The sequence below is a fragment of the Oncorhynchus masou genome, chromosome 33 (assembly GCF_036934945.1).
Source record: "Oncorhynchus masou masou isolate Uvic2021 chromosome 33, UVic_Omas_1.1, whole genome shotgun sequence".
In the NCBI taxonomy this organism is placed as follows: domain Eukaryota; kingdom Metazoa; phylum Chordata; class Actinopteri; order Salmoniformes; family Salmonidae; genus Oncorhynchus; species Oncorhynchus masou.
The window spans coordinates 23,526-51,431 of NC_088244.1; the positions used below are offsets into that span (position 1 = coordinate 23,526).

General features: G+C 45.0%; 1 long non-coding RNA gene and 1 pseudogene across 1 annotated transcript; both read left to right on the forward strand.

The window, feature by feature from the left end:
- Positions 1 to 7,678: 7,678 nt before the first annotated feature.
- Positions 7,679 to 9,057, forward strand: LOC135527493 (uncharacterized). The gene is made up of 3 exons (XR_010453438.1): positions 7,679 to 7,784; positions 8,425 to 8,468; positions 9,047 to 9,057. It is a non-coding gene; the product is annotated as an uncharacterized LOC135527493 (long non-coding RNA).
- Positions 9,058 to 9,706: 649 nt separating this feature from the next.
- LOC135527624 (troponin T, cardiac muscle isoforms-like) lies at positions 9,707 to 26,092 on the forward strand (annotated as a pseudogene).
- The last annotated feature ends 1,814 nt before the right edge of the window (positions 26,093 to 27,906 follow it).

The window sequence follows — 27,906 nt, forward strand, 5'->3', positions numbered from 1 at the left end:
GGTGTAACGTCAGTGGGTGGATCAACAGTGATGGTGTAATGTCAGTAGGTGGATCAACAGTGATGGTGTACCGTCAGTGGGTGGATCAACAGTGATGGTGTAACGTCAGTGGGTGGATCAACAGTGATGAAAACATCAGTGATGGTGTAATGTCAGTGGGTGGATCAACAGTGATGGTGTAACATCAGTGGGTGGATCAACAGTGATGGTGTAACGTCAGTGGGTGGTTCAACAGTGATCGGAACATCAGTGGGTGGATCAACAGTGATGGTGTAACGTCAGTGGGTGGATAAACATTGATGGTTTAATGTCAGTGGGTGGATCAACAGTGATGTTGTAACGTCAGTGGGTGGATCAACAGTGATGTTGTAACGTCAGTGGGTGGATCAACAGTGATGGTGTAACGTCAGTGGGTGGATCAACAGTGATGGTGTAATATCAGTGGGTGGTTCAACAGTGATCGGAACATCAGTGGGTGGATCAACAGTGATGGTGTAACGTCAGTGGGTGGATCAAAATTGATGGTTTAACGTCAGTGGGTGGATCAACAGTGATGGTGTAACATCAGTGGGTGGTTCAACAGTGATCGGAACATCAGTGGGTGGATCAACATTGAAGGTTTAATGTCAGTGGGTGGATCAACAGTGATGGTGTAACGTCAGTGGGTGGATCAACAGTGATGGTGTAACGTCAGTGGGTGGATCAACAGTGATGGTGTAATGTCAGTGGGTGGATCAACAGTGATGGTGTAACGTCAGTGGGTGGATCAACAGTGATGGTGTAATATCAGTGGGTGGTTCAACAGTGATCGAACATCAGTGGGTGGATCAACAGTGATGGTGTAACGTCCAGTGGGTGGATCAACATTGATGGTTTAATGTCAGTGGGTGGATCAACAGTGATGTTGTAACGTCAGTGGGTGGATCAACAGTGATGTTGTAACGTCAGTGGGTGGATCAACAGTGATGGTGTAACGTCAGTGGGTGGATCAACAGTGATGGTGTAACGTCAGTGGGTGGATCAACAGTGGTGGTGTACCGTCAGTGGGTGGATCAACAGTGATTGTGTAATGTCAGTGGGTGGATCAACAGTGGTGGTGTAACATCAGTTGGTGTATCAACAGTGGTGGTGTAACGCAGTGGGTGGATCAACAGTGATGGTGTAACGTCAGTGGGTGGATCAACAGTGATGGTGTAACGTCAGTGGGTGGATCAACAGTGATGGTGTAACATCAGTGGGTGGTTCAACAGTGATCGGAACATCAGTGGGTGGATCAACATTGAAGGTTTAATGTCAGTGGGGGGATCAACAGTGATGGTGTAACGTCAGTGGGTGGATCAATAGTGATGGTGTAACGTCAGTGGGTGGATCAACAGTGATGGTGTAATGTCAGTGGGTGGATCAACAGTGATGGTGTAACGTCAGTGGGTGGATCAACAGTGATGGTGTAATATCAGTGGGTGGTTCAACAGTGATCGGAACATCAGTGGGTGGATCAACAGTGATGGTGTAACGTCAGTGGGTGGATCAAAATTGATGGTTTAACGTCAGTGGGTGGATCAACAGTGATGGTGTAACATCAGTGGGTGGTTCAACAGTGATCGGAACATCAGTGGGTGGATCAACATTGAAGGTTTAATGTCAGTGGGTGGATCAACAGTGATGGTGTAACGTCAGTGGGTGGATCAACAGTGATGGTGTAACGTCAGTGGGTGGATCAACAGTGATGGTGTAATGTCAGTGGGTGGATCAACAGTGATGGTGTAACGTCAGTGGGTGGATCAACAGTGATGGTGTAATATCAGTGGGTGGTTCAACAGTGATCGGAACATCAGTGGGTGGATCAACAGTGATGGTGTAACGTCAGTGGGTGGATCAACATTGATGGTTTAATGTCAGTGGGTGGATAAACAGTGATGTTGTAACGTCAGTGGGTGGATCAACAGTGATGTTGTAACGTCAGTGGGTGGATCAACAGTGATGGTGTAACGTCAGTGGGTGGATCAACAGTGATGGTGTAACGTCAGTGGGTGGATCAACAGTGGTGGTGTACCGTCAGTGGGTGGATCAACAGTGATGGTGTAATGTCAGTGGGTGGATCAACAGTGGTGGTGTAACATCAGTTGGTGTATCAACAGTGGTGGTGTAACGTCAGTGGGTGGATCAACAGTGATGGTGTAACGTCAGTGGGTGGATCAACAGTGATGGTGTAACATCAGTGGGTGGTTCAACAGTGATCGGAACATCAGTGGGTGGATCAACATTGAAGGTTTAATGTCAGTGGGTGGATCAACAGTGATGGTGTAACGTCAGTGGGTGGATCAACAGTGATGGTGTAACGTCAGTGGGTGGATCAACAGTGATGGTGTAACGTCAGTGGGTGGATCAACAGTGATGGTGTAACGTCAGTGGGTGGATCAACAGTGATGGTGTAACGTCAGTGGGTGGATCAACAGTGATCGGAACATCAGTGGGTGGTTCAACAGTGATCGGAACATCAGTGGGTGGATCAACAGTGATGGTGTAACGTCAGTGGGTGGATCAACAGTGATGGTGTAACGTCAGTGGGTGGATCAACAGTGATTGTGTAATGTCAGTGGGTGGATCAACAGTGATTGTGTAATGTCAGTGGGTGGATCAACAGTGATGGAAACATCAGTGGGTGGATCAACAGTGATGGTGTAATATCAGTGGGTGGATCAACTGTGATGAAAACATCAGTGATGGTGTAATGTCAGTGGGTGGATCAACAGTGATGGTGTAACGTCAGTGGGTGGTTCAACAGCGATCGGAACATCAGTGGGTGGATCAACAGTGATGGTGTAATGTCAGTGGGTGGATCAACAGTGATGGTGTAACGTCAGTGGGTGGATCAACAGTGATGGTGTAACATCAGTGGGTGGTTCAACAGTGATCGGAACATCAGTGGGTGGATCAACATTGAAGGTTTAATGTCAGTGGGTGGATCAACAGTGATGGTGTAACGTCAGTGGGTGGATCAACAGTGATGGTGTAACGTCAGTGGGTGGATCAACAGTGATGGTGTAATGTCAGTGGGTGGATCAACAGTGATGGTGTAACATCAGTGGGTGGTTCAACAGTGATCGGAACATAAGTGGGTGGATCAACATTGAAGGTTTAATGTCAGTGGGTGGATCAACAGTGATGGTGTAACGTCAGTGGGTGGATCAACAATGATGGTGTAACATCAGTGGGCGGATCAACAGTGATTGTGTAATGTCATTGGGTGGATCAACAGTGATGGTGTAATGTCAGTGGGTGGATCAACAGTGATGGAAACATCAGTGGGTGGATCAACAGTGATGGTGTAATATCAGTGGGTGGCTCAACTGTGATGAAAACATCAGTGATGGTGTAATGTCAGTGGGTGGATCAACAGTGATGGTGTAACGTCGGTGGGTGGTTCAACAGTGATCGGAACATCAGTGGGTGGATCAACAGTGATGGTGTAACGTCAGTGGGTGGATCAACAGTGATGGTGTAACGTCAGTGGGTGGATCAACAGTGATGGTGGAATGTCAGTGGGTGGATCAACAGTGATGGTGTACCGTCAGTGGGTGGATCAACAGTGATGGTGTAATGTCAGTGGGTGGATCAACAGTGATAGTGTAATGTCAGTGGGTGGATCAACAGTGATGGTGTAATGTCAGTGGGTGGAACAACATTGATTGTGTAACGTCAGTGGGTGGATCAACAGTGATGGTGTAACATCAGTGGGTGGATCAACAGTGATGGTGTAACGTCAGTCCGTGGATCAACAGTGATGGTGTAACGTCAGTCCGTGGATCAACAGTGATGGTGTAACGTCAGTCCGTGGATCAACAGTGATGGTGTAACGTCAGTCCGTGGATCAACAGTGATGGTGTAACGTCAGTGGGTGGTTCAACAGTGATGGTGTAACGTCAGCGCTTCATTATTGGTTAGATCATCCATAGCCAGGTCCACCGCGGGTCAGCTTAGTGTTTGCAATGCATGTTAATCAAATTTACGTATCAGGTTGTGACAGTTAAAGTAGCAGGTTATGAGAGTAAAAATAGCAGGTTTGGATAATTAAGATAGCAGAAAAAAATATAATTTTCGTAGCAGGTTAGGAGAATTCAAAAATCGAATCAAATCCAATGTTATTTGTCATATGCGCCAAATACAACATGTGTCGACCTGACAAACAATTCCGTCTTAATAATAGAAGGATTTTTTTTTTTAAATATGCCAATATTAAGTAAAATACCAAACAGGTACTGTCTACATTCTGTGTTATCATCAGTAGACTTTTCTACAGCCTGTAGAGTTAAGAAACTAACCAAGCCTTGTCTACAGCCTGTATTACTAACCATAGACTAGTCTACAGCCTGTATTACTAACCATAGACTAGTCTACAGCCTGTATTACTAACCATAGACTAGTCTACAGCCTGTATTACTAACCATAGACTAGTCTACAGCCTGTATTACTAACCATAGACTAGTCTACAGTCTGTATTACTAACCATAGACTAGTCTACAGCCTGTAGTATTTGGATAAGTCATGTTAGGTGAAAAATGAACACAAGGGTCTGATCCTTAAGAGGTTTTAATTAACACTGTGTCCAATGAAGAGCCAGATGTATAGAGAATGGTGTCGTCTGCGTAGAGGTGGATCAGGGAATCACCCGCTGAATCACCGCTTATATTGAATCTCAAGACATCAGTCAGTAAGTTAAAGCTTGTTTGCTAATGGGTCTTCCAAATGGACAATGACCCCAAGCATACTTCCAAAGTTGTGGCAAAATGGCTTTAAGAAAACAAAGTCAAGGTATTGGAGTGGCCAAAGGGGGGTGATTAGTGTCGGTGGCTGAACACCGTGCCTGGACTGGGCACCGGCATAGAGGAAGGCTCCGGCCTTGGAGCGGGACAGGACACCGTGCCTGGACTGGGCACCGGCATAGAGGAAGGCTCCGGCCTTGGAGCGGGACAGGACACCGTGCCTGGACTGGGCACCGGCATAGAGGAAGGCTCCGGCCTTGGAGCGGGACAGGACACCGTGCCTGGACTGGGCACCGGCATAGAGGAAGGCTCCGGCCTTGGAGCGGGACAGGACACCGTGCCTGGACTGGGCACCGGCATAGAGGAAGGCTCCGGCCTTGGAGCGGGACAGGACACCGTGCCTGGACTGGGCACCGGCATAGAGGAAGGCTCCGGCCTTGGAGCGGGACAGGACACCGTGCCTGGACTGGCCACAGGCGCAGAGGGAAGCTCCTGCCATGGAGCTGAACTGGGCACCGTACCTGGACTGGACATCGGTGCAGAGGAAGAGCCGTCTCAGGAGGTTCCGGACTGTGGACCGTCGCAGGAGGTTCCGGACTGTGGACCGTCGCAGGAGGTTCCGGACTGTGGACTGTCGCAGGAGGTTCCGGACTGTGGACCGTCGCAGGAGGTTCCGGACTGTGGACCGTCGCAGGAGGTTCCGGACTGTGGACCGTCGCAGGAGGTTCCGGACTGTGGACCGTCGCAGGAGGTTCCGGACTGTGGACCGTCGCCGGAGGCTCTGGACTGTGAATGCGCACTGGTGGCCTAATGCGTGGCGCAGGTACAGGACGTACCGGAATAAGGAGGTGCACTGGAGGCCTGGTGCGTGGAGCCGGCACAGGTGGTACTGGACTAGTGACACGCACCTTGGGGCGAGAGCGGGGAGCAGGCACAGAACGTACCAGACTGGGGACACGTACTTCAGGGCGAGTGCGAGGAGGAGACACAGGACGCACTGTAGCTCTAACTCCAAAAAGTTTTGGGAGAACAAGAGCACCACCTCCCAGCTGCCCACTGCACTGAGGCTAGGTAACACGGTCACCACGATAAATCCATGATAATCAAACATTTCAATAAGCATTTCTCAACGGCTGGCCATTCCTTCCGCCTAGCTACTACAACCCCGGACAACAGCTCCGGACAATAGACTATGGCTGGGATTTACAGGATTCAATCAATCACAGGTTATGTTCAGGGTATACAATGAATATGTTAGCTACTTTGGAAATTGTCTAAGCCGCGGTGTCTAAATCGGGTAAACGGATGAATCCCAGGTAAAAAACCAACAGAAACATGACAGCAGATACAACGTTCATAAAAATGTTGCCTTGGAGTAGGAGCTTACAAGTATGGCATGACTGTCTTCTGTGTGTGTGTGTGTGTGTGTGTGTGTGTGTGTGTGTGTGTGTGTGTGTGTGTCAGGGACAGGTCTGCCTCCAGAAGAGACCTTTTTAGGGATGGATGAAAAGAGAATACCCTCACCCTATCAGAGGCTTCAGGCTGTTATCTCTGGATATTAATACACACTGTAGGGTCCCACACCTCCTCCATTCTCTCTCTCTTTCTCTCTCTCTCCCTCTCTCTCTCCCTCTTTCTCTCTCTCCTTTCTCTCGCTTGCTCTCTCCCCCTCTCGCTTGCTCTCTCTCTCTCTCTCTCGTCATCCACAGAGGAGGCCAAACCTAAATTCATGTAAGTCCTCCAACATGTTAATGTTGGAGGACTTAATGTTGGATTAGAATATGGAAAACATGCTGGGACTTGTTGTCCATTCTTATTCTCTCTCTTTCTCTCCCAATTCAATTGGGATTTATTGGCACGGGAAACATATTTAGTGAAATAAACAATGAACAAAATTGAGAAGAAACAAATGTAACATATACATATATATTTTTTTATAAATTAACAGTAAACATTGCACTCAAAAAGGTTTAAAAAAGAAAGACATTTCAAGTGTTATATTATCAGCTATGTGCAGTGTTTTAGCAATGTGCAAATAGTTGTAGTATGAATAGTGAGGGAAGATAAATAAACAGATAAATATAGGTTGTATTTACAATGTTGTTTGTGCTCCACTGGTTGCCCTTTTCTCATGGCAACGGACCACATATATTGCTGCTGTGATTGCACACTGTGGTATTTCTGCTAACACATATGGGAGTTTATCAGTGCTGGATTTCTTTTCAAATTCTTTATCGGTCTGTGTGATCTGTGGGAAATATGTGTCTCTAATATGGTCATTATTTGGCAGGAGGTGAGGAAGTGAAGCTCAGTTTCCACCTCATTGTGTGTACAGTGGGCACATATACTGCCTTCTCTTGAGAGCCAGATCTGCCTATGGAGACCTCTCTCGATAGCAAGGCTATGCTCACTGAGTCTATACATACTCAAAGCTTTTCTTAATTTTGGGTCAGTGACAGTGGTCAGGTATTCAGCTACTGTGTACTCTCTGATTAGGGCCAGATAGCATTCCAATTTGCTCTGTTTTTTGTTGATTCTTTCCAGTGTGTCAAATAGTTATCTTTTTGCTTTCTCGTAATTTGATTGGGTCTAATCGTGTTGCTGGTCTGGGGCTCTGTGGAGTCTGTTTGTGTTTGTGAACCCCAGAACCAGCTGGCTGAGAGGACACATTCCTAGGTTAATCTCTGAAGGTGAGTGCTTTGTGGTGGTATGTGTGGGCATCGCTTCCGTTTAAGTGTGTGTGTGTGTGTGTGTGTGTGTGTGTGTGTGTGTGTGTCAGGGACAGGTCTGCCACCAGAAGAGTCCTTTTTAGGGATGGATGATAAGAGAATACCCTCACCCTATCAGAGTGTTCAGGCTGTTATCTCTGGATATTAATACACACTGTAGGGTCCCACACCTCCTCCATTCTCTCCTTCTCCTCCCTTCTCTCTCTCTCTCCCTCTCTCTCCTATTGTCACGTTTCTGTTGATCAGTGGAAAATACTTCTAACTGAAGTCAGTTCTTCTCTCCATCTGTCAGGTATGTCTGACCGCTGTACCTTTCTACAAAGATGTACCTTTCTACAAAGATGTACCTTTCTACAAAGATGTACCTTTCTACAAAGATGTACCTTTCTACAAAGATGTACCTTTCCACCTATAGATGTATATTTATGTATGTAACATATTGTAATATAGAACATGTATAGCTCTATATTCATGTATGTAATATAATGTAATATAGAACATGTATAGATGTATATTCATATATGTAACATAATGTAATACAGAATATATATGGTTGTGTATATATGTATATTCATGGGTTTTTATGTCACTTCACCTCATAGCTTAACTTTCTATTAGGGTTAGGGTTAGCTAGCGAATGACAACATTGTTTTCTGGCTAAAATGATATTTATAATGATTTCAACTAATTATTTGCCTATGTTAGCATATTATTTACAAGACACTGTATTGTAATTTGGACAAAATCATCATGAACACCTTTTTAGAATAAGTGGAGGAACCTAAAAAGTTGGTTCATAACAATGTGACCGTGAAACCCATGAATAGGTATTGATATGGTTATAGACTGTATATGTATGTACTGTAATATTTCTGTGTGTGTGTGTTGTGTGTGTGTGTGTGTGTTGTGTGTGTGTGTATTGTTTTCTCTAGACCAGAGCAACCATGTCAGACAATGAAGAGGTTGAAGAGTTTGAGTAAGTCTTTATTCATTATATATGTACAATGGTGTAAAGCCACTAAGTAGAAATATTTTGAAGTACCTTTTTAATTCTTTTTTAAGGGTATCTGTACTTAACTTTAGCATTTCGATGTGTAGCAGGACAGGAAAATTGTCAAATTCACACACTTATCAAGAGAAAACGTGGTCATCCCTTCTGCCTCTGATCTGGCAGACTATACAGGCTTTGTTTGTTGATGATGTCTGAGCGTTGGAGCCCCTTGCTATCTGTAAATTAAAATAACAAGACCATTGTGTAAGACCAATGTAAATCATTTAGAGCATTTACTTTTACTTTTGATATTTAAGTATATTTGACCAATGACATTTGAGTATATTTAAGTATATTTGAAAACAAATACTTTTACTCAAGTAGTATTTTATATAAATATCGCATTATCAACCAGATATACTAACCTGTATATATGTGGTATCATATTATATACCCTTTCCCTACCTATAAAGTCTCACATTTCACTTACTTATATATTTTGTTGAATTTCTGTTTCTAATGCCTGTTGTTTTCTGTGATTATAATTCCTTATTCATCCACAGTGAGCAGAATGGTAAGTTCTGTGTGTGTGTGTGCTTGTACGTGTTTTATGTGTGTGTGTGTGCTTGCACTGGACATTGGCGAATAATATGCTCTGAAGCGCTGGGTAGTGTGCACGCCTTCGAAAGTCTGACCAGAGGCAGCTTTGTCTACCTTTTCTGCGGCAACGTTCTTTTGGGTTCTGGGATTAGATCCAATGTCCTGGGGGGTGGTTGACGTCACTCTTATATCCAATAGTTCTTCCCGACTGTATGTAACAAGACTTAAGATTTCCTGGGGTAACAATACAATGTAAGAAATAAAACATAAAAAAAAAATACTGCAGTTTCCTAAGGACTCGAAGTGAGGCGACCATCTCCGTCGGCGCCATCTTGAATTTGACAGAGAATATTTGGCAAATGTTGCACAATCCAGTTGTAGCAAGCTCTTAAAGACTTACCCAGAAAGATTCACTGCTGTAATCGCTGCCAAAGGTCTTTCTACAAAGTATTGACTCTATGGTGTGAATACTTATGTAAATTAGATATTCCTGTATTTCATTTTCAATACATTTAAAAAAAATGCAAAAAACATCTTTTCACTTTGTCATTATGGGGTGTTGTGTGTAGATGGGTGAGAGGGTCTATTTAATCCATTTTGAATGCAGGATGTAATGCAAAAATATGTGGAGTAAGTATGAATACTTTCTGAAGAAACTGAATATTTCACAGAGGTTAAGATTGTGATTCTCTACCAAAAAAAACATTTATTGTTTTGTCACATGAACTGAAATTTGTCAAAAATGATAGAACTTGATAGAACAGGTCATGGTAGAGCTATTTGTAAATGTTGGTTGCAGTGGGCTCAATCAGGAGCACACAGGGGGTTTCTTGGTTCTCTTAAACAAATCTACTTTGAAACAAAAGTATACACCTCACACACATGGTTATGAGCTTAAAAAAAGAAGACATCCATACCATGTCAGACATAGAGTTTAAATATAATCAATTTGGAGTTTGCATCCCAGTATTACACTTGATATACATCACAGACGACTGAAATACAACAAAACCGTTTGACATTAAACACCGGAATTTCAGATAATTATGAAATTATTAATATAATAATTAACATTCCACCCATGAAGCCGATCTGGTCATTCAACTGCAGGAAAGGGGTATGGACAATATGGTTTCAAATGAGATCAGTTCTACTTTTCTACTGATTCTGATGCTCTTCTTATCCCATTCTCCCTACAAGTGTGCACTCGTTCACTCCTACTCAAGGATTTAAAAGCTTTGGATTGGTGAAGACGTAGTTTCCGCCATAACTTTACACCAATCCAATGTCTTGAAGTAAACAAGTGCACACCTTATGGAGAAGGGGACGAGATAGGCTTTTCTGCCTGTCTATCACTCTCTCACTTTATGTGTCCTAGAAGAAGAGCCAGCCATAGAGGAGGAAGAAGAGACCAACGAGGAGCCAGGTCAGAAGTCATGTGGGAAGGGCTTATGAAAGAGAGCGTAGCACTACTAGTATCTAAAAACAGAACATTAACCTACATAGAAATATAACATAACCCTCCCAGACCCCACCTCAGCATAATATATATATATATAATATAACCCTACCAGACCCTACCTCAGTATAATATATATACAATATAACCCTACCAGACCTCACCTCAGTAGAAATATAACATAACCCTCCCAGACCCCACCTCAGCATAATATATATATATAATATAACCCTACCAGACCCTACCTCAGTATAATATATATATATAATATAACCCTACCAGACCCTACCTCAGTATAATATATATATATATAGAACACAACCCTACTAGAACCTACCACAGTAGAATATGCAGTGCATTCTGGAGGGATTCCAAACCATTGACTTTTTCCACATTTTGTGGCCTTATTCTAAAATTGATTAAAAAAAATGCATATTTAATCCATCTAAACACAATACCTCATAACTACAAAGCATAAACAGGTTGTTAGAAATGTTTGCAAAAGTATACATTATTCAGAAATACCTTATTTACATAAGTATTCAGACCCTTTGCTATAAGACTAAAAATTGAGCTCAGGTGCTTCCTGTTTCCATTGATCATTCTTGAGATGTTTCTTCAACTTTATTGGAGTCCAACCTGTGGTAAATTCAATTGATTGGACATGATTTGTAAAGGCACATGCATGTTAATATAAGGTCCCACAGTTGACAGTGCATGTCAGAGCAAAAACCAAGCCATGAGGTTGAAGAAATTGTCCTTAGAGCTCCGAGCAGGATCGTGTCGAGGCACAGATCTGGGGAAGGGTACCAAAACATTTATGTAGAATTGAAGGTCCCCAAGAACACAGTCACCTCCATCATTCTCCATCAACACTCTAGTCAGCAAACTGGATGTAGTCTATCACAGTGCCATCCGTTTTATCACCAAAGCCCCACATACAACCCACCACTGCGACCTCTATGCTCTCGTTGGCTGGTCCTCCCTACATATCCGACGCCAAACCCACTGGCTCCAGGTCATCTATAAGTCTTTTTTTAGGTAAAGGCCCGCCTTATCTCAGCTCACTGGTCACCATAGCAACACCCAGCAATTACACGTGCTCCAGCAGGTATATTTTACTGGTCATCCCCAAAGCCAACACTTGCTTTGGCCGCCTTTCCTTCCAGTTCTCTGCTGCCAATGACTGGAACGAATTGCAAAAATCTCTGAAGCTGGAGTCTCATATCTCCCTCTCTAACTTTAAGCATCAGCTGTCAGAGCAACTTACCTTTACACAGCCAATCTGTAAATAGCACACCCAACTACCTCATCCCCATATTATTACTTACCCTCTTGCTCTTTTGCACACCTCTACTTGCACATCATCATCTGCACATCCATCACTCCAGTATTAATGCTAAATTGTAATTATTTTTGCCTTTATGGCCTATTTATTGCCTACCTCCCTACTCTTCTACATTTGCACACACTGTACATAGATCTTTCTACTTTTGTGTTATTGACTGTACGTTTGTCTATGTATAACTCTGTGTTCTTGTTTGTGTCACACTGCTTTATCTTGGCCGGGTCGCAGTTGTAAATGAGAACTTGTTCTCAACGGATCTACCTGGTTAAATAAAGGTGAAATAAAGTTAAATTCTTAAATGGTAGAGGTTTGGAACCTCCAAGACTTTTCCTAGAGCTGACCTCCTGGCCAAACTGAGCAATCGGCAGAGAAGGGGCTTGGTCAGGGAAGTGGCCAAGAACCCGATGGTCACTCTGACAGAGTTCCAGAGATCCTCTGTGGAGATGGGAGAACCTGAGAAACAAGATTCTCTGGTCTGATGAAACCAAGATGAAACTCTTTGGCCTGAATGCCATGTGTCACGTCTGGAGGAAACCTGGCACCATCCTTACGGTGGAGCATGGTGGTGGCAGCATCATGTTGTGGGGATGTTTTTCAGCGGCAGGGACTGGGAGAGTAGTCAGGATCGAGGGAAAGAAGAACAGAGCAAAGTACAGAGAGATTCTTGATGAAAACCTGCTCCAGAGCACTCAGGACTAGACTGAGGTGAAAGGTTCACCTTCCAACAGGACAACGACAATAAGCACACAGCCAAGTCAACGCAGGAGTGGCTTTGTGACAAGTCTCTGAATGTCCTTGAGTGGCCCAGCCAGAACCTGGACTTGAACCCAATCTAACATCTCTGGAGAGATCTGAAACTAGCTGTGCAGCAATGCATCCAACCTGACAGAGCTTGAACATATCTGCAGAGAAGAATGGGAGAAACTCCCCAAATACAGGTGTGCCAAGCTTGTAGCGTCATACGCAAAAAGACTCGAGGCTGTAATCACTGAAAAAAAGCACAGAGAAAAGGGTCTGAAAACTTATGTAAATGTTATATTTAAAAAATGTTTTTAAAACAAAAGTTTTTGCTTTTTATTATGAGGTATTGTGTGTAGATTTATGAGGGGGAAAAACAATTTCCTCCATTTTAAATAAGGCTGTAACGTAACAACATGTGGAATACGTCAAGGGGTCTGAATAATTTCAGAATTCAATGTATATAACATAACCCTACTACAACCTACCTCAGCAGAATATATATAACATTACCCTACCACACATGTGCACAGACACACACACCTCTTGTCTTTATCAGTGTTCTTTTTCTTTTCCTGATGCAGGGGAAGAGCCACAGGAGGGAGAGGAGGAGCATGCAGATGAAGGGGAGGAGGAGCCACAGGAGGGAGAGGAGGAGCATGCAGATGAAGGGGAGGGGGCAGAGGAAGGAGAAGGTAAATAATTGGCAAGCTCGTTTTGCATAGCCAAGTCCCGTGGCTGTTGCCCAGGTAGAGTTAGCACCGGTGGTGAACGCTAAATATCCCACTCAAAACCAACAGCGAGGCCGGCTTTGAGGGATGCGGTTCAATCATATACTGTTTATATAAGGTGGGGTCCAAAATTACTGCCACCCTTGATAAAGATGAACAAAAAAGACTTTGAAATAAATAACACAAATACTGAGGTATTGTTGTACACAAAAAAAAGGGAAAATAAAATGATTTCACACTAAAATAATTTCTCATGGAAAGAGATTTTGTTCAACAACTTTTTTTTTTTTTAAGGTAGGGGCTACAATTATTGACACCCCTGTTTTCAATACCCTTCAATATCTCACCTTGCAACTAAAACGGCACTGAGTGTAACGGTTTTCTTGTGGTGAAGGAGAGGCGTACCAAAATGCAGCGTGGTTTCTATTCATGGTTCTTTAATGAAAACTATACATGAATAGACTAACAAAACAATAAACGTGAGAAAACCTAAACAGCCCTATCTGGTGCAAACACAGAGACAGGAACAATCACCCACAAACACACAGTGAAACCCAGGCTACCTAAGTATGATTCTCAATCAGAGACAACTAATGACACCTGCTCTGATTGAGAACCATACTAGGCCGAAACATACAAATCCCCAAATCATAGAAAAACAAACAGACTGCCCACCCCAACTCACGCCCTGACCATACTAAATAATGACAAAACAAAGGAAATAAAGGTCAGAACGTGACAGTACCCCCCCCAAAGGTGTGGACTCCGGCCGCAAAACCTTAACCTATAGGGGAGGGTCTGGGTGGGCAGAGGGGCGGAAGCTCGGGACAGAGGGGGGGAAGCTCGAGACAGAGGGGCGGAAGCTCGGGACAGAGGGGCAGGGGCTCTGGCGCCTCTGGGCTGAGGGGCTCTGGCGCCTCTGGGCTGAGGGCTCTGGCGCCTCTGGGCTGAGGGCTCTGGCGCCCCTGGCTGACTGGCGGCACTGGCGGGCCCCTGGCTGACTGGCGGCACTGGCGGCCCCTGGCTGACTGGCGGCACTGGCGGCCCCTGGCGGCACTGGCGGCTCCTGACAGACTGGCGGCACTGGCGGCGCTGGGCAGACTGGCGGCACTGGCGGCACTGGCGGCGCTGGGCAGACTGGCGGCACTGGCGGCGCTAGGCAGACTGGCGGCACTGGCGGCGCTAGGCAGACGGGCGGCTCAGATGGCGCTGGGCAGACGGGGAGCTCAGATGGCGCTGGGCAGACTGGCGACTCTGATGGCGCTGGGCAGACGGGAGACTCCGGCAGTGCTGAACGGGCGGGAGACTCCGGCTGCGCTGGAGAGAAGGAAGGCTCTAGCAGCACTGGACAGGCGGGAGACTCCGGCTGCGCTGGAGAGTAGGAATGCTCCGGCAGCACTGGACAGGCGGGAGCACCTGTAGGGATGAGACAGAGAGACAGCCTGGTGCGGGGGCTGCTACCGGAGGGCTGGTGCGTGGAGGTGGTACCGGATAGACCGGACCGTGCAGGCGCACTGGAGCTCTTGAGCACCGAGCCTGCCCAACATAACCCGTTTGAATGCTCCCAGTCGCCCTGCCAGGGTGGCGAGGTGGAATAGCCCGCACTGGGCTATGCAGTCGAACCCGGGGACACCGTGTGCAGGGCTGGTGCCATGTAAGCCGGCCCAAGGAGACGCACTGGGGACCAGATGCGTAGAGCCGGCTTCATGGCACTTGGCTCGATGCTCACTCTAGCCCGGCCGATACGCGGAGCTGGTATGTACCGCACTGGGGACACGGTGCGCTCCACCGCATAACACTGGTGCCTGCCTGGTCTCTCTCACCCCCCGGTAAGCACAGGAAGTTGGCGCAGGTCTCCTACCTGGCTTCGCCACACTTCCTGTGTGCCCACCCCCAATACATTTTTGGGGCTGACTCTCGGGCTTCCATCCATGCCGCCGTGCTGCCTCCTCATACCAGCGCCTCTCCGCCTTCACCGCCTCCAGCTCTTCTTTGGGGCAGCGATATTCTCCTGGCTGTGCCCAGGGTCCCTTTCCGTCCAATTCGTTCTCCCATGTCCACTCCCGTCGAGGATTTCTTCCCAAGTCCAGAAGTCTTTATCGCGCTGCTCCTGCTGCTGCCCGTTACCACGCCGCTTGGTCCTGTTGTGGTGGGTGATTCTGTAATGGTTTTCTTGTGGTGAAGGAGAGGCGGACCAAAATGCAGGGTGGTTTCTATTCATGGTTCTTTAATGAAGAATGAATGATGAAACTATACATGAATAGACTAACAAAACAATAAATATGAGAGAACCTAAACAGCCCTATCCCCAAATCATAGAAAAACAAACATAGACTGCCCACCCCAACTCATGCCCTGACCATACTAAATAATGACAAAACAAAGGAAATAAAGGTCAGAACGTGATACTGAGCCTTCTTCTGAAATATTTGGAGTTGGAGAAAACACTGTGGATTTTGATGTCTGCTTTAGTTTATTGCTGGAAGATCCACTTGCGGCCAAGTTTGAGGCAACGAGGTTTGTTGGCAAAAATGTCCTGGTATTGGATAAAGTTCATAATGCCGTTGACCTTAACAAGTGGAAGCAAATAGCCCCATAACATCAAAGATCAACCCCCATATTTTATATATAGGGATGGGGTCCTTTTCTGCTTATGCATCCTTATTTTGACGCCAAAACCACCACTGGTATGAATGGCCAAAGAGCTCTATTTTCATATCATCCAACCAATGTAAACACATGGAGTTTGCTTAACGCCATTGGCATTTGGATTGAAACGGGTGTTTTGGGCACAGGTTTTTACTTTTTTTTTTGCTCATCTTTGTCAAGGGTGCCAATAATTTTGGACCCCACTCAAAATGGAAAAACCCATCAATGACGTTACCCCATTCATTCCTACAGTATGTGTCTGGGTCCGTCTGTCTGTCTCTCTCACCTGGACATCTCTAATGACTATTTTTTTCTCTCTCTCTCTCTCTCATCATCCACAGAGGAGGCCAAACCTAAATTCAAGTAAGTCCTCCAACATGTTAATGAATGGGGGTATGGAAGGTTAGATTGGATAAGAATATGGAAACCATGCTGGGAGTTGTTGTTGTCCATTCTTATTCTCTATCTCTCTCTTTCTTTCTCTCCCAATTCAATTGGGATTTATCGGCATGGGGAACATATATTTAGTGAAATAAACAATGAACAAAATTGAGAAGAAACAAATGTAACATTAAAAAAAACAGTAAACATTGCACTCAAAAAGGTTTAAAAAAGAAAGACATTTCAAGTGTTATATTATCAGCTATGTGCAGTGTTTTAGCAATGTGCAAATAGTTGTAGTATGAATAGTGAGGGAAGATAAATAAACAGATAAATATAGGTTGTATTTACAATGTTTGTGCTCCACTGGTTGCCCTTTTCTCATGGCAACGGACCACATATATTGCTGCTGTGATTGCACACTGTGGTATTTCTGCTAACACATATGGGAGTTTATCAGTCTTTTCGAATTCTTTATGGGTCTGTGTGATCTGTGGGAAATATGTGTCTCTAATATGGTCATTATTTGGCAAGAGGTTAGGAAGTGAAGCTCAGTTTCCACCACATTGTGTGTACAGTGGGCACATATACTGCCTTCTCTTGAGAGCCTGATCTGCCTATGGAGACCTCTCTCGATAGCAAGGCTATGCTCTCTGAGTCTATACATACTCAAAGCTTTTCTTAATTTTGGGTCAGTGACAGTGGTCAGGTATTCTGCCACTGTGTACTCTCTGTTTAGGGCCAGATAGCATTCCAATTTGCTCAGTTTTTTGTTGATTCTTTCCAGTGTGTCAAATAGTTATCTTTTTGCTTTCTCGTAATTTGGTTGGGTCTAATTGTGTTGCTGGCCCTAAGCATGATGCTGGCCCAAAGCATGATGCATGATGTTTTCACCCCCATGCTTCACAGTAGGTATGGTGTTCTTTGGATGCAACTCAGCATTCTTTGTCCTCCAAACACGACGAGTTGAGTTTTTACCAAAAAGTTATATTTTGGTTTCATCTGACCATGACATTCTCCCAATCTTCTTCTGGATCATCCAAATGCTCTCGAGCAAACTTCAGACGGGCCTGGACATGTACTGGCTTAAGCAGGGGGACACGTCTGGCACTGCAGGATTTGAGTCCCTAGCGGCGTAGTGTGTTACTGATGGTAGGCTTTGTTACCTTGGTCCCAGCTCTCTGCAGGTCATTCACTAGGTCCCCCTGTGTGGTTCTGGGATTTTTGCTCACCGTTCTTGTGATCATTTTGACCCCACGGGGTGAGACCTTGCGTGGAGCCCCAGATCGAGGGAGATTATCAGTGGTCTTGTATGTCTTCCATTTCTAATAATTGCTCCCACAGTTGATTTCTTCAATCCAAGCTGCTTATCTATTGCAGATTCAGTCTTCCCAGCCTGGTGCAGGTCTACAATTTTGTTGCTGGTGTCCTCTGACAGCTCTTTGGTCTTGGCCATAGTGGAGTTTGGAGTGTGACTGTTTGAGATTGTGGACAAGTGTCTTTTATACTGATAACAAGTTCAAACAGGTGCCATTAATACAGGTAACGAGTGAGGACAGAGGAGCCTCTTAAAGAAGAAGTTACAGGTCTGTGAGAGCCAGAAATCATGCTTGTTTGTAGGTGACCAAATACTTATTTTCCACCATAATTTGCAAATAAATTCATAAAAAATTCCTACAATGTGATTTTCTGGATTTTCTTTCTCATTTTGTCTGTCATAGTTGAAGTGTACCTATGATGAACATTACAGGCCTCATCTTTTTAAGTCGGAGAACTTGCACAATTGTTGGCTGACTAAATACTTTTTGCCCCACTGTATATAGGAAGTAGAAAATAACATGGCTATATATATATATATATACAGTACATATACAGGGAGTAGAAAAGACAATGGCTATATACAAGAAGTAGAAATAACATGACTCTATACAGGGAGTATAAAATAACATGGCTATATACAGGGAGTATAAAATAACAAGGCTATATACAGGAAGTCGAAAAAACATAGCTACATATAGGAAGTATAAAATAACATGGCTCTATACAGGGAGTATAAAATAACATGGCTATATATATAGAGTGGGGAGAACAAGTATTTGATACACTGCCGATTTTGCAGGGTTTCCTACTTACAAAGCATGTAGAGGTCTGTAAGTTTTATCATAGGTACACTTCAACTGTGAGAGACGGAATCTAAAAATCCAGAAATTCCCATTGTATGATTTTTAAGTAATTAATTTGCATTTTATTGCATGATATAAGTATTTGATACATCAGAAAAGCAGAACTTAATATTTGGTACAGAAACCTTTTTGTTTGCAATTACAGAGATCATACATTTCCTGTAGTTCTTGATCAGGTTTACACACTGCAGCAGGGATTTTGACCCACTCCTCCGTGCAGACCTTCTCCAGATTCTTCAGGTTTCGGGTTTCCTCAAAGATTTTCTATTGGGTTCAGGTCTGGAGACTGGCTAGGCCACTCCAGGACCTTGAGATGCTTCTTACGGAGCCACTCCTTAGTTGCCCTGGCTGTGTGTTTGGGTCGTTGTCATGCTGGAAGACCCAGCTACGATCCATCTTCAATGCTCTTACTGAGGGAAGGAGGTTGTTGGGCAAGATCTCCCGATACATGGCCACATCCATCCTCCCCTCAGTATGGTGCAGTTGTCCTGTCCCCTTTGCAGAAAAGCATCCCCAAAGCATCTCCCATTCCTCCTCTGGATCATCCAGATGGTCATTGGCAAACTCAGATGGGCCTGGACATGCGCTGGCTTGAGCAGGGGGACTTTGCGTGCTCTGCAGGATTTTAATCCATGACGGCGTAGTGTGTTACTAATGGTTTTCTTTGAGACTGTGGTCCCAACTCTCTTCAGGTCATTGACCAGGTCCTGCCATGTAGTTCTGGGCTGATCCCTCACCTTCCTCATGATCATTGATGCCCCACGAGGTGAGATCTTGCATGGAGCCCAGACCGAGGGTGATTGACCGTCATCTTGAACTTCTTCCATTTTCTAATAATTGCGCCAACAGTTGTTGCCTTCTCACCAAGCTGCTTGCCTATTGTCCTGTAGCCCATCCCAGCCTTGTGCAGGTCTACAATTTATCCCTGATGTCCTTACACAGCTCTCTGGTCTTGGCCGATGTGGAGAGGTTGGAGTCTGTTTGATTGAGTGTGTGGACAGGTGCCTTTTATACAGGTAATGAGTGGAGAACAGGGAGCTTCTTAAAAAAACTAACAGGTCTCTGGTTTTTTGTTTTTAGATTCCGTCTCTCACAGTTGAAGTGTACCTATGATAAAATTACAGACCTCTACATGCTTTGTAAGTAGGAAAACCTGCAAAATCAGCAGTGTATCAAATACTTGTTCTCCCCACTGTATATATACGGCATGACGAGGTTCTCCACTCGTCTCCATCCCAAATACGCACCAGATTATATGTGCTCCTGAGGTTCAGTTTTGTGAAAAACGTGCTCCTTCAAAGAATTTCACCACCTTAGATGAAAGGTACGTGGGTAACTAAACCCCACCGTGATGGAATTTAGACCTCTTTAATCAATGCACAGACACAGACCTCCCTCCTTTTTCTTCACAAAAAAATAAACTTGAGGAGACGGGTAAAATGAATGACCCCCTGTCCCAGAGATTCCGTGACGTATGTTTCCATAGCCAACGTCTCCTCCTGTGGCAATGGGTACCGTGACTCCTGGGAACGCAGCGTTTACCTGCAGATTTATCTCACAATCCCCCTTTTGATGAGGTGGTAATTTGATCGCCCTCTTCTTACAAAAGCGATAGCCAAATAGGCATATTCAGGGGGAATGCGCTGGTGAGAAACCTGGTCTGGACTCTCCACCAACGTGACACTGATGGAAACTCCAAAATACCTCCATAACACTCCTCTGACCACCCCTAGAGACCCCTTGTCTCCACGAATTCCTAGGATTGTGACTAGCCAGCCAGGAACCCCCAGCACCACTAGAAACGCAGGTAATTGATAAGGAAGAGACTAATCCACTCCCTTATGATTCCCCTGCATTACCATGTCCAGTGGAACCGTGGCCTCCCTGACCAACCCTGACCCTAATGGCCGGCTATCTGGGGAGTGCACAGGGAAGGATCTATCGGCACTAGCGGAATACCCAGCTTGATGGCGAGTCCCGATCCATAAAGTTCCCAGCTGTGCCTGATCCATAAAGTTCCCATACACCCGAGCTTAGCGCGTGGTTCTGGGTAGTGCTCCTTCGTCGAGTCTGGGCCATTTCCAGACCACGTTGGCCCACTCCAGAGCACGACCCGTCAGGCAGGAGGCGGGACTCACACTCTCCTCCACGAGGGGTTGGTCCCACGGTAGCCAGGTACAGCTTGAGTTGGAGCAAAAACCCCTGGCACCCAGCCGCTGCTCCATCATACTCCCTCAGGAGTGCAAAGCAGTGCGCCGGAGCCGGATGTGGAGGGAGGAGAAGGTGGACTCGTCGGAGGAACCAGAAGGTGAAGAGAGGACCACTCCTCTCCATCATCTGATCCATCGCCGTTGGAGGACACGTTCCTCCATCGATGGAAGAGGTTGGCAGCTGCTTCTGCTGACTCCATTAACCTCTCTAGGGTATGTGGGACGCTAGCGAACATCTCGCCAACATCCAATGAGATTGCAGCGCCAAATTCAAAACAGAAATGCTCATTATAAAATTCAGAAAACAAAATATATTTTACATAGGTTTAAAGATTAATTTATTGTTAATCCAACCACGGTGTCAGATTAATAAAATGCATACCTATTGCCCAGAACATACCCTAGCCCAGAACATAGCCCAGTTGACAAATTATTACAAACAGTAACCAGCCAAGCAGAACCGTTACAAAACTCAAATTAGAGACAAAATGAATCCCTTACCTTTGATGATCTTCACATGGCACTCAGAAGACATTCATCTACTCAATAAATGTTCCGATACCTAAATGTACATACTACCTCAACAAGCCTGACTAACAAGTATGCCTTGCTGCTCTGTTTTCAAATGTCTTTTTACGGTTGTTTTATGTCTTTACACACACACACACACACACACACACACACACACACACACACACACACACACACACACACACACACACACACACACACACACACACACTCTTCCCCATACCATTGGTTTCAGCCATAAGTAAGCATTTCACTACACCTGTTGTATTGGCGCACGTGACAAATAAACTTTGATTTTGATTTGCCAGGCAGTCAAGCTGGTCTCGATGCTGAAGCTGTGGGAACGTTTTGAGATATTTTTTACCTCCACAGGCGTTGTCGTGCCATCTTCCACGACTGTGTTGGTGTGTTTGGACCATGATAGATCCTTAGTGGTGTGGACACTGTGGAATTTGAAGCTCTCGACCTGCACCACAACAGCCATGTCGACGTAAATGGGGGCATGTTCGGCCCTCCGTTTCCTGTAGTTGAAGTTGATGATATTTCTCTCCTGCTCTCTCTCTCTCTCTCTCTCTCTCTCTCTCTCTCTCTCTCTCTCTCTCTCTCTCTCTCTCTCTCTCTCTCTCTCTCTCTCTCTCTCTCTCTCTCTCTCTCTCTCTCTCTCTCTCTCTCTCTCTCTCTCTCTCTCTCTCTCTCTCTCTCAGGCCATTCATAATGCCCAACCTCATCCCACCCTAAGATCCCGGATGGAGAGAAGTAGATTTTGATGTAAGTATGTGACTGGATATACTATACTGCTGTTATCATCTCTGCAGGACATCCACTGAAGAGTATGGAGAAGGATATTTTGTTTTTGTTGTTGTTATTGTTTTTATTTCTGCAGGACATCCACAGGAAGAGTATGGAAAAGGATATTTTGTTGTTATTGTTTTTATTTCTGCCGGACATCCACAGGAAGAGTATGGAGAAGGATATTTTGTTGTTATTGTTTTTATTTCTGCCGGACATCCACAGGAAGAGTATGGAGAAGGATCTTTTGTTGTTGTTATTGTTTATATTTCTGCAGGACATCCACAGGAAGTATGGAGAAGGATCTTAATTGTTTTTATTTCTGCAGGACATCCACAGGAAGAGTATGGAGAAGGATCTGTTGTTGTTATTGTTTTTATTGTTTTTATTTCTGCAGGACATCCACAGAAGCGCATGGAGAAGGACCTGAATGAGCTGCAGACACTGATCGAGGTTCACTTTGAAAGTAGGAAGAAGGAGGAAGAGGAGCTTATCAACCTCACAGACAGGATTGTGAGTGGCACAGACACATGTCACTCAAACTCAGTAGCGTGCCATGGTTCTGGGGCCTGGGCCTTCAGTGAAGTCCTACACAGTCCCACCTGAATTAATCCACCTCTTATTACCATCATTATGATGCCATGGCTCTAGACACTATACATTTTAGACAGAAACGCAGTACAACCAGGCGTTGTGTCACCTTGAAATTGACATTTTTATTCAGAGAATTGCAGGGGAAGAGTACAATACCTTTTCATTGTGCAGCTTTGTTGCCCTGCGCGCTTGTTCGTTGAGCTGTAGATCCACTGGTGTCCCCAAACATTTTCAAAAGCACCATTGTTTGTAAGTGCCCAGCCGTACTTTGGTGTCTCGTTGCTGCGTTGGTTAGACAACTAAGGTTTGCAAAGCCAGTGTGGCTCCAAACCCCAAATTGATCGCTTGCAAATAATAGGCATTCCCAGCAGTACAGTTTGCAGTGCTTCTCGGAGCCTGTCTTTGTAGCGTCGGCTTTGTGGCGTCGCGTCTACCTCTCCCGACAATGTCTAACTTTTCTTGAAAGTTCGTCTTGAGAATGGCGTTATAAATATATCCTCGACCAAATCAATATCTTCTCCTTCCGCCATTGTGGGTTGAAAAAACAGCTTAGTCGTACGCAAATTAATTTGTTTATCAATTTCAGTTTCCTAGTTCTGAGACCTGCCCATATAGGACCTGCCTCTCAATATTGGTAAACCAATCAAAAAGACGTGCAGGCACTACGCCTGCTAGCTGGCTCCCAGTAACACTGGAGCCAGCCAGCAGGCGTACAATAGCCAACTCTAAAACTGATTAGTTGACACTAAATTTTAATTGCCATTCCCTTTAAGCTACAAGCGCCCGCACTGTTGATTCTGAAGGCCTGAGGGCAGATTTAGACCCCAGGCAATACATGATGGCTGAATATGATTGGATAAAATATCTAACATAAAGACCAGCCCTCCAAATCTCAACCTGGGACTGGAAGCAGTGCAACCAAGAGGAACACTATGAAATGAAGATTGTAACTCTTACTCTGGGGAATAATTTAATACATATTTGTGGGAAAATATATTTAAAAAAGTTTATATTCTGATGATGTTTAGGCCAGCAGAAGGCCTTGCTGTCCCTGACGGCCCACCACTGCTCAAACTAGTCCCTCCCAGACTCCTGTCACTAAAACTTGCCCCTCCCAGTCCCGTCACTCAAACTAGCACCGTCCCAGACACCTGCCACTCAAATTAGCCCCTTCCCCTCCCAGAACCCTGTCACTCAAACCAGCCCCTCCCCTCACAGACCATATCACTCAAACTAGCCCCGCCCCAGACCCTGTTACTCAAATTAGCCCCTGCCCTTCCCCAGACCCATGTCACTCAAACTAGCCCCTGTCACTCATAACTAGCCCATCCCCTGACTTGTCAGTCAAACTAGCTCCTCCCAGACTTCTGTCAAATTAGCCCCGCCTCTTAATCTTGTCACTCAAACTAGCTAGTATTTACTTTTAGAGCATTGTACACTACACTCATGTCATTCCTAAAGTTAGGGATCTGGATATTCTCTCTAGGGAGAAGCGACGTTCTGAACGATCAGAGCAGCAAAGGATCCGCAGTGAACGAGAAAGAACGACAGAAGAGGTTGGAGGTAAGAGAGAGAGTCTCAGTGACACTGTGTATCAGGTATTGAACCTGACTTGCAGCTTTTTATGGGTGATCTCTCTCTCTCTCTCTCTCGCATGGCGCTTTCTCTCCTTCTCTCCAGGATGAGAGGACTCGTAAAGAGGAGGAGGAGGCAAAGAGGAAAGCAGATGATGATGCTAAGAAGAAGAAGACGTTGACTAGCCTACACTTTGGAGGCTACATGCAGAAGGTACTATTATAATACACTGTATGTACATTGTCGTGGTAATTTCCTGTATTACTAAACATTCAGAGAGCAAACCACACTCAAGTCAGAGTATATTATAAAGTCCATCTTTAATTATATATGAGCTTCACCATAGCCCTGTGACTCTCCAGATCAATTCAGTGTCTATAAATGAATTATCTGGTGCTTACAAAACAGTTCTTAGTATAATTTATAGCCAAGACACACCCATCTCAACTCACATGATGAAACACAGATCTCAGGAACATTACACAAAAGAACCCTTTACTCGAAAGAGGAGTATCCCATAGCTAAGATAGGATTAGCTATAAATTATCGTTCAGTTTGGTCTCCTAAACAAAGTTCTTATCTCGTTCTTGGTACAACATAGTTCCAAACCATTATCTCATCCAATGGCATATATCCAATTGTCAATTCTAGATACTCCCATCTCAACATACATCCCCCTGGACAAGCTCACTGAGACAGTGAGCCTCTTAGGTCTTAGTGAGCCTCTTGGGGCGGCAGGGTAGCCTAGTGGTTAGAGCGTTGGACTGGTAACCGGAAGGTTGCAAGTTCAAACCCCGAGCTGACAAGGTACAAATCTGTCGTTCTGCCCCTGAACAGGCAGTTAACCCACTGTTCCCCCAGGCCGTCATTGAAAATAAGAATGTGTTCTTAACTGACTTGCCGGGTTAAATAAGGTAAAATAAAATAAAAATACTAGATCAAGATAAGGGCAACCTCCAGAGGGGACATACAATAGTTACAGACACATTCCCATAAGAAGATAAGCCTCCCATTCTGTCCTCCTCCCTTCTGATATTCTTCATAGCATCACATGGTTTAACAGATACATTGACATATGAAAACAAGCCTGACCTCTCCCTCTCTGGGCCCCTAGTGACCAAGCCCTAGCAGAGAAGGGATAACGACAAACTGCCAACAGTATTATCCAAAGCATCCTCATGACAAATATCTCGCATAAGTATTATTATGTAAATGAAACATCTTTTTATCAATGTTACCTAACTAATTTTGATTCTGCTACCACAACATTATCAGTAGATTATTATATTAACTCGTTATTACATTATTATCATTATATACATGTATCTCATTATTATGATATGACTAGATGGAGGTCAGAGGAAGAGACAGACAGAGAGAGAGAAGAGAAGAGATTCTACAGGACAGACGGAGGTCTCTGGACATCGAGAACATGAGCCAGGACAAACTGAAGTGCAGTACTACAACTATACTATACTACTACAATAATGTATATTACACTATACTACTAGATCCTAACCTCTCTCTCTCTGTGCAGAGACAAGGCCCAGGAGCTGTGGTTGTGGCAGCAGCAGCTGGAGGCGGAGAAGTTTGATCTGCAGTATCAGATTAGCAGACAGAAGTATGACATCAACGTCCTCCGCAACAGAGTGTCAGACCACCAGAAGACGTACGGACAACCCTTACACACACAGAGACACACACTCACGCACACGCACACGCACATACAGACACACAAACTGTGTAACTAAGTGTCCTCTATTCTACAGCACCAAGAGAACCAAGAGGCCTGAGGAAGTAGAGATACTGAAGAGGGACTGAAGAGGGACTGAAGTAGTCTGACCTGAGGGACTGAAGTAGACTGACTGAGGGACTGAAGTAGACTGGCTAAGGAGAACAGCTGTCTGGCCTATTTGTTTACTGTCTGATCTCTCTCCCTCCTTCCGACATCTCTCCCTCCTTCCACCATCTCTCCCTCCTTCCAACATCTCTCTCCTTCCTACATCTCTCTCTTCCCACATCTCTCTCCTTCCCACATCTCTCTCCTTCCCACATCTCTCTCTTCCCATCTCTCTCCTTCCTACATATCTCTCTCCTTCCTACATATCTCTCTCCTTCCTACATATCTCTCTCCCTTCCTACATATCTCCCTCCTTCCTACATCTCTCTCCCTCCTACATCTCTCTCCTTCCGACATCTCTCTCCCTCCTTCCTACATCTCTCTCCTTCTAACATCTCTCTCTCTTCTAACATCTCTCTCTCCTTCCTACATCTCTCTCTCTCCTTCCTACATCTCTCTCCCTCCTTCCTACATCTCTCTCTTCCTACAACTGTCTCTTTCTCCCTGTCCCTCCCTCATCTCCTCTACCCTCTTCCTTCCTCTCCAAACCTGGTTTGATATTTTCTATTTCTTTCCCCATAGTGTGTGGTGTAAATAAAATACTTCATCTCATTTTTGGTCTGTGGTGGTGTGTGTGTATGTGCTTGTATGTGTGTTGTCAGGGGGTTGTCAGGGGTTTGGGAGCAGAGCACAAGCCCTAACAGTCAAATACAGTATTAGGGCTCCATTCAATCTGTAGCCCTGAAGATCTGAGCAGTATCGCGATTGAAATGTGAAGGTCATTTCCTCTTGAGTCGACACATGCAGCATATACGAACGCAGTCTATGCAAACATTCCTATGTTGGTTTATAAGGACATACATTCACATCAATCAATCAAATGTATTTATCAAGCCCTTCTTACATCAGCTGATGTCACTAAGTGTTATACAGAAACCCAGTTTAAAACCCCAAACAGCAAGCAATGCAGATGTAAAAGCACGGTGGCTAGGAAAAACTAGAAAGGCCAGAACCTAGGAAGAAACCTAGAGAGGAACCAGGCTGGGATGGGTGGCCAGTCCTCTTCTGGCTGTGCCTGGTGGAGATTATAACAGAACATGGCCAAGATGTTCAAAGATGACCAGCAGGGTCAAATAAAAGTAATCACTGTGGTTGTTGAGGGTGCAACAAGTCAGCACCTCAGGTAAAATGTAATGATCAGCTATGAAAAGCCACCTGACAAGTATCTCTACCGGTCCTGCTGTCTCTAGAGAGTTGAAAACAGCAGGTCTGGGACAGGTAGCATGTCCGGTGTTTAGGTCAGGGTTCCATAGCTGCATGCAGAACAGTTGAAACTGGAGCAGCAGCATGGCCAGGTGGACTGGGGACAGCAAGGAGTCATCATGTCAGGTAGTCCTGAGGCATGGTCCTAGTGTCACGACTCCCACCGAGGTTGGCTCTCCTGCCTGTTCGGGCGGTGCTCGGCGGTTGTCGTCACCGTCCTACTAGCCACTACCGATCCCTTTTCGTTTGTCTGTTGGTTTTGTCTGATTGGTTTCACCTGTGTGTAGTATAGTTCATTAGTGTCTGTATATGTAGTAGGTTGTCCCGCGGGATTGTTTTGTCTTCATGTCATGTTTGTGGAGTACTTGTGGTTTTTATTCTCCGGTCATTTATGTTCCTGTTGTTGGATCATTCACCCGGTGTGGGGTTGACCGTCGTTTGTACATTGGAGAATAAACTGTCTATTACTGTACCTGCTCTCTGCACCTGATTCCACTCACCTCAGTACTTCGTGACACCTAGGGCTCAGGTC